We start from the raw sequence: 7,553 nt of genomic DNA on the forward strand, positions 1-7,553 counted from the left end.
ATGTCAAAACGTCAATCAAAAACGACGTCCTGGAGGCCCTGGACCGGCTGTACCAGCTCGTGAAGGAGGCTGAAACCGAGGCAAAAAAGGAGGCAGATACCGATACAAGGAAAGATAAACCAGTAGCAAACAGGGAGGTGCCCAAGGAAACCAAAGAGGCCACAAAGACGTCGGCCGGAGCGGATAACGACACCTTCCTGTTAAAACTGGAAGAGCAAACCAAGCTCATAGAAGAGAACGGTAGGAAAATGGATGAACTGAGAGCCTCGATGGAGACCCAAAAGGAGACCATTGAGAGGATGGCGACGACCGCGACGTACGCTAGTATAACAGCAGGAACTCAGGGCGTGCTACCAACTGCGAAACCAGCCCTACAAAGGAATACACTACACTCGGTTGTCGTCACCTCAACAGATGAGACTGAAAGCGGAGAAGAGGTACTAGACAGGATAAGAAAGGCGGTAGATGCGAAAGACGGATGGGTCCAGGTTGAAAAGGTAAGGAAGGCAAAGGATAGGAAGATTATAATGGGACTACAAACTCAACAGGAGAGAGAAAAGGTAAAGGAGAGATTGAAGAAAGAGGGAGTCAACCTTGTAGTCGAGGACGTGAAAAATAAAGACCCGTTACTGCTCTTGAGAGGGGTCCTCTCAGTTAACACTGATGAGGACATCATCAAAGCAATGAAAAACCAAAACCGGGGCATTTTTCGCGACCTCGATGAAAAGGACCATAGGCTTGAAGTGAAGTTTAGAAGGAGGACGAGGAACCCCCACACCTGCAACGTGGTGATAAGCGCCTCCCCCACAATATGGCAAAGAGCTACAGAGGCCGGGACCGTCCACGTGGACCTCCAGCGTGTCAGAGTCGAGGACCAGTCGCCGTTGATCCAGTGCACCCGTTGCCTGGGATACGGCCACGGGAGACGATACTGCACGGAGCCTGCTGACCTATGCAGCCACTGTGGCGGCCCTCATCTAAGAACTGAATGCTCCGACTGGCTCACCAAACAATCACCAAAGTGCCGGAACTGCGTGAAAACCGGAGTAGAAGATACAGAGCACAACGCCTTTAGCCATGCCTGCCCTACAAGGAAAAGATGGGACGACCTAGCAAGGTCAAGTGTGGCGTATTGCTAAGGGCACCCAAGACAAACAAATCTTTCACCAGATCGCTCAAGCAAATCTCCAAAGGAAAAAGCTGGCTACGGAAGAACTCTACACAGAGGCGGAAAGGCGGGGCATAACAGCGGCACTCCTACAGGAACCATATGTGGGCGGAGTGAAAAGGATGAGAAGTAGCAGGGGCGTCCGGATCTTTCAGGTCCAGGATCCAGGTGAAGGGACTGTGAAGGCAGCTATAGCAGTCTTTGGCGAAGGCATCAAAGTAACCCAGTACCCAAAACTCACCACTAACAACATCGTAGTGGTGGGGATAGAGACCCAGGCCTGGAAGGTTGCACTCGTCTCCCTGTACTTCGAACCAGATCAGCCGCTGGAACCTTACCTGGAACACCTAGAAACCATAATGAAGGAATTGGGCTCCATAAAATGGATAATAGGTGGAGATACTAACTCAAAGAGCACCTGGTGGGGGAGTCCTACAATAGACAACAGAGGAGAACTCCTGGCAGCGACACTAGACGAACTTGGCCTTCATATTTTGAACAAAGGAGATGTCCCAACCTTCGACACCTGCAGGGGGAGTCGGCATTATACTAGTTATGTCGACATAACAGCGTGTTCAACAAATATCCTCGACCTGGTGGATGACTGGAGAGTGGACCAAGGACTGACGAGCTCTGATCACAATGGAATTCTATTCAAAATTAAACTCTCAAAACTTATTGGCATACAGGTACAAAGGACAACTAGAATCTATAATACTAAAAAAGCAGATTGGACACAGTTTAATGATAAACTGAACCAATTGCTAACAGATAATAACATCCAAGTCCAAGAAATAGCAAAAGCAGATAACGCGGCACAAATTGAACTGATTGTTAATAATTTCAACAAAGCTGTTCAAAAAACGTGCAACCTAGTACTACCAAAAAAGAAAGCAAAAGAACAGTTCACCCTTCCATGGTGGTCAGAGAAACTTGCTAGTATGAAGAAGGAGGTCGCCACCAGGAAGAGAAGAATTAGGTGTGCAGCCCCCGTGCGGAGGTCGAGGGTTGTGGAGGAATACCTGAAAGCCAAGACAGAATATGAGGAAGAGGCAGTCAGAGCCCAAGTTGACTCCTGGAAAGAATTCTGTAGGAAACAGGATAAGGAGGGTTTATGGGAGGGTATCTACAGGGTGATAGGCAGAACAACACAAAGAGAAGAAGACTTGCCGCTCGTAAAAGAAGGAGACATATTGGACGCAAAGGGGTCAGTTCGACTGTTGGCAGAGACTTTTTACCCAAGAGATTCGGCCACAGACGACAGCCAACATCATAGACTCATCAGAGAAAGAGCCGACCAAGTGAATGAAGAAGAGCAAAGTGACTTTTGCGAACCTCCATTCACAGCAATGGAGCTCGAATGGGCCTATGAGTCCTTTAATCCAAAGAAAGCACCAGGAGAGGACGGCTTTACAGCGGACATATGTACCCAAGCAATAAAATGTAACCCTGAGGTATTCCTATCTATACTCAACAAGTGTCTCACCTGCGGCTATTTTCCGGGGGCTTGGAAAACGGCAACGGTGGTGATTCTAAGGAAGCCAGGAAAGACTGATTACACGACACCCAAATCTTACAGACCGATAGGATTGCTCCCGATACTGGGCAAAGTCTATGAAAAAATGCTGGTAGCCCGCTTAAAACACCACCTGGTCCCAAGAACCAGCCCCCGGCAATTTGGATTCATGCCACAGAGGAGTACCGAGGACTCCCTCTATTCCATGTTACAACATATTAAGAATAAACTAGATGAGAAGAAAATAGTAACTATAGTGTCGCTGGATATAGAGGGAGCCTTCGACTCAGCATGGTGGCCTGCTATAAGAGTCCGCCTGGCAGATGAGGACTGCCCACTAGCTTTGAGGAAGGTTGTGGACAGTTACCTCCAGGACAGAAAGGTAAAAGTGAGATACGCCGGTGAAGAACATGGTGTGAGCACGACCAAGGGATGTGTACAGGGCTCGATCGGTGGTCCGATCCTGTGGAACCTCCTCTTGGATCCACTCCTCAAGACCTTAGAAACTAAAAAAGTCCACTGCCAGGCATTCGCGGATGACGTGGTTTTGCTGTTCGATGGAAAAACTGCCATGGACATTGAAAGAATAGCCAATCCTGCTCTCGACTATGTTCAGAAATGGGGTATAGATAACAAATTGAAGTTTGCCCCACATAAAACCAGTGCGATGGTTATAACCAAAAAATTAAAATACGATACCCCACGGCTGAATATGGGCGGGACCAGCATTGGAATGTCTAAAGAAATAAAAATGCTGGGAGTAACAATCGACGAAAAACTCACGTTTAACGCGCATGTCGCGAATGTCTGCAGAAAGGCAATCGGCATCCACAAGCAACTAGCACGAGCCGCCAAGACCAACTGGGGACTGCATCCTGAAGTCGTGCGCACAATATATGTAGCAACCGTGGAACCTATCATCCTGTACGCCGCCAGTGTGTGGGCACCAGCGGCTACTAAACTCGGGGTAATTAAACAATTAGCTGTTGTACAAAGAGGAATTGCACAAAAAATGTGCAAGGCGTATCGTACCGTGTCCCTTAACGCGGCCTTGGTACTGGCGGGGCTGCTTCCGCTCGATCTAAGAGTGAGGGAAGCTGCCTCACTATACGAAGCAAAGAGGGGAGTTCCCCTGCCGATACTGTGTGACCGTGAAGTCGAAAAAATGACCCCAGCTGCTGAAACTCCCCACCCTGCTGAGCGAAGCAAACTTGAAATAGTAAGCCTGGCAAACCAAGAACAATATGACGCAAATAACAACTACGAAGTTCGCATATTCACTGACGGCAGCAAGCTTGGAGGAAAAGTGGGAGCAGCATTATCCATCTGGAACAGTACATCAGAAACCAAGACCAAAAAGCTTGCTTTACCAAGTTATAGCACGGTATACCAGGCAGAGCTGCTAGCACTGTGCAGCGCAACTGGGGAAATAAAAAGACACAAAGCAAAGTCGTTTGGAGTTTACAGCGACTCTATGGCGGCTCTCCAAACCGTGAGAAACAGCCAATGCCTACATCCACTGGCCGTGGAAGCGAGAGAGAACCTTAGGACTTCACACCTTCAAGGTAAAGCCGTCCACCTACACTGGATAAAGGCTCACGCAGGTCTGGAAGGGAACGAGAGAGCTGACCAACTAGCAAAAGAGGCCGCTGAAAACTCCAAACGAAAACCGGACTACGAACTATGCCCGGTGTCCTTCGTCAAGCAAAGCATTCGTAGGGACACGCTTGACGAATGGAATAAAAGATACGTGAATGGAGACACAGCGTCGGGCACCAAACTTTTCTTCCCAAATGCGATCACGGCGTACAGGACGGTCAGAAAGATGGAAGCAAATAATATAAAGACACAGTTAATGACAGGGCACGGTGGATTCTCAGAATACTTGAATCGATTCAAGTGTAAGGAGAGTCCATCGTGCATCTGTGATCCTGCAATGCAAGAGACAGTCTTACACATAATATTAGAATGCCCCGTTCACGCCAAGGAAAGACTTGACCTGGAACAAAGCCTAAATATAAATTTGACAGCACAAAATATTAGTGACATAATGGAGAGTAGAAACAGAGACAAGTTTCTAGTATACTGTACCAAAATTGTAAAAGTTGTAATAAATAGAAACAAAACGAAATAAGTAAATTATGTTTAAACAATATAATAACTTATAATGTCATAAACATAAGCAAAATAGATGTACAAATTAATAACAAAGAATTATACATCACAAAATGTTAACAATAGATAAATAAATAAAAGTATGTAGATAGAAAACTATAGAAACATAAGAAAGAAAACCATGTAACATATAAAAACACCGAACCTTTGTATCATTGAAACGAATAAAAACCTGACCAAAATCCCAATAGAAATAAGAGTAGATAGAATAGCGTAGCTGGGAACCCCACCCAGAAAAGCCGCGAAAGATGAAGGATGAATGAAAGATAGTATGTAGCATGAAAGTGCGAGAAGCATAATCGCGAGAACTGGAACGAAAGAGACAGCTTAACATAGACTCCGATCATGTTGGAGGTAGATCGAAAAAAAAAAAAAAAAAAAAAAAAAAAAAAAAAAAAAACCTAACCTAACCCACTTTTCTAGTAGCATTTCGTTTCTGTATGGGTAGCAGTTCAAACGTAACCTAACTTGCTTTTCTAGTAGCATTTCTTTTCTGTAAGGGTCGCAGTCCAAACCTAACCTAACCTACTTTTCTAGTAGCATTTCTTTTCTGTATGGGTCAACTTAACACACTTTTCTAGTAGCATTTCGTTTCCGTAAGGGTCGCAGTTCAAACCGAACCGAACCCACTTTTCTAGTAGCATTTCTTTTCTATAAGGGTCGCAGTTGAAACCTAACCTAACCCACATTTCTAGTTGGTAGAATTTCTTTTCTGTAGGGGTCGCAGTTCAAACCTAGTAATTTTGGCATCATTATTTGGTAATATGTATACATTATTGGTAATCATATTGGTTTATTTAGGTGAATATATCGCATTAATTTGGTCTTCATGATTTGGTGATCATTAATGATTTTTGGTAATCATTCAATATATTTGGTATTCGAATACAATTTGAAGTGCAGTCGTAATTAAAAATGGTGGTACTTTTGTAATTTTAGGCCTTTGTTTTTTTTTTTTTTTGGTGCTCAATTTTTTTTTTTTTTTTTTTTTTTTTTTTTTTTTTTTTTTTTATTAAGGGTACCGAAGTAATTTTTTATTTTTTGGTGGTCATTATATTTGTAGCCTAAGACATGTAAAAACTTGTTATTCATTATTTTAGCTTATATATTTACGTAATACTTATCTTTTAGAAAGAGAGATAAATTAAATACTACAGCTTTGTGACATTTTGGCAGCAGTTTATTTTCGAGTTCGTGACGTCATCAAGATCACGTGACAGCTTGGAGCGTTTAGGCTCGAACTGTAAACACTAAACTGATTAAGCTCTATTTTGTATTTAAAATTAATGAATAAAAATTTTAAAATATTTTTTTTTTTTTTGTAATAATTACGTGTCTATCTATAAAATGAACACAGTTCTAAAAAAAAAAAAAAAAAAAATTGTCAACATCCCTATTGTCAAAGTACTTAAGAATCTAAAATGTAAAATGAAACGTAGTGTAAGATTGTAAAACTGGTATATTAAAACAGAATGTGTAAAGTTTATTACCCCTTGTTGAAATAAAAATAAATAAATAAAAGTAGCTAACTAGTATATAGGAAACAAATAGGTGGTAGTCCCAACCACAAAGAGTGAAAGTTGATGAATGTGAGAAAGAATAGTAAGTATGTAGAATGAAAGTGCGAGAAGCAAAAATACTAGAACTGGTATGCAAGAGAAAACTGCTCACAGTAAGCTCCGATCATGTCGGAGGTAGATTAAAAAAAAAAATCAAAAACAAATGCTTAGGACAAATGAGTCTTAGGCTAACCATTACATTATGGAAAATAATCGTTATGACAATTGATCGTTAGGGTCCATTAGGACAAACCAGTTAGGGCAAGTGACTTTAGGACAAACGTTGTTAGGGATTCAGAAGGACACCCTAATACACACGTCAACAGTTAGTTTTATCTGTATCCATAATTAATGTTACGGTCCTTATTGATAATTACTTCTTATCGATAAAGTGGCTTCTTTTTCAACCGACTTCAAAAAAAGGAGGAGGTTCCGTCATTATAGCCAACTTTGCCCGGTTTTTTTGAAAAAAAAAAAAAAAATCACATCATATGACTTTGTTGCTGAGGCACGTCCATAGTGATCAAACGCATCAGTTTCATTGAAGAAAAAAATTTAAATCGTCTTTTTAGCCACTTTTTTGGCGTTTTAGAGGGCGGGCAAAGATATCCGGGGTTTGGGACAACATTGCCCACGTCAATTTGGTGTTCAAATACAGCTCGTATGATGATGATGATGTCTAAGGATCACTTAAAGGTTTTGGGCAATCCTATCATTCCCTGTTAATGACTTAGCGATAAGTGTAAGAACTTTTAAATAAATTGGGTGGGCAATGTTGCCTAACCGTTTTTGGCCATTTCCATACAAGACTCACCTAAGCATTTTACAAAGGCTAGGGCTGGCACTTTAGAGAAAATCTGTCACAATATTACAAGAACGTTTCATTATTACAAGAACTATATTATAATAAAAAATAATGAATTGTGAATACATTTTTCACCTAACGCCCATGTGACGAAACGGTCAAGCCACATATTTGGACTAAGGTGTAGAGTCTGTGAAGGTAGGGCCTGTAGAGTTAGAAGCTTGGCTCTACAAGAGATCTGATAACCTTTTGTTCAGTGCGAGCCTTATGGTTTCGTCTTGGCAACATTTTACATGAAAATGTTTTTGGTGGGTAATCTATTTTCTACTA

The sequence above is a fragment of the Cydia amplana genome, chromosome 11 (genome assembly GCF_948474715.1).
Source record: "Cydia amplana chromosome 11, ilCydAmpl1.1, whole genome shotgun sequence".
Classification (NCBI taxonomy): Eukaryota; Metazoa; Arthropoda; class Insecta; order Lepidoptera; family Tortricidae; genus Cydia; species Cydia amplana.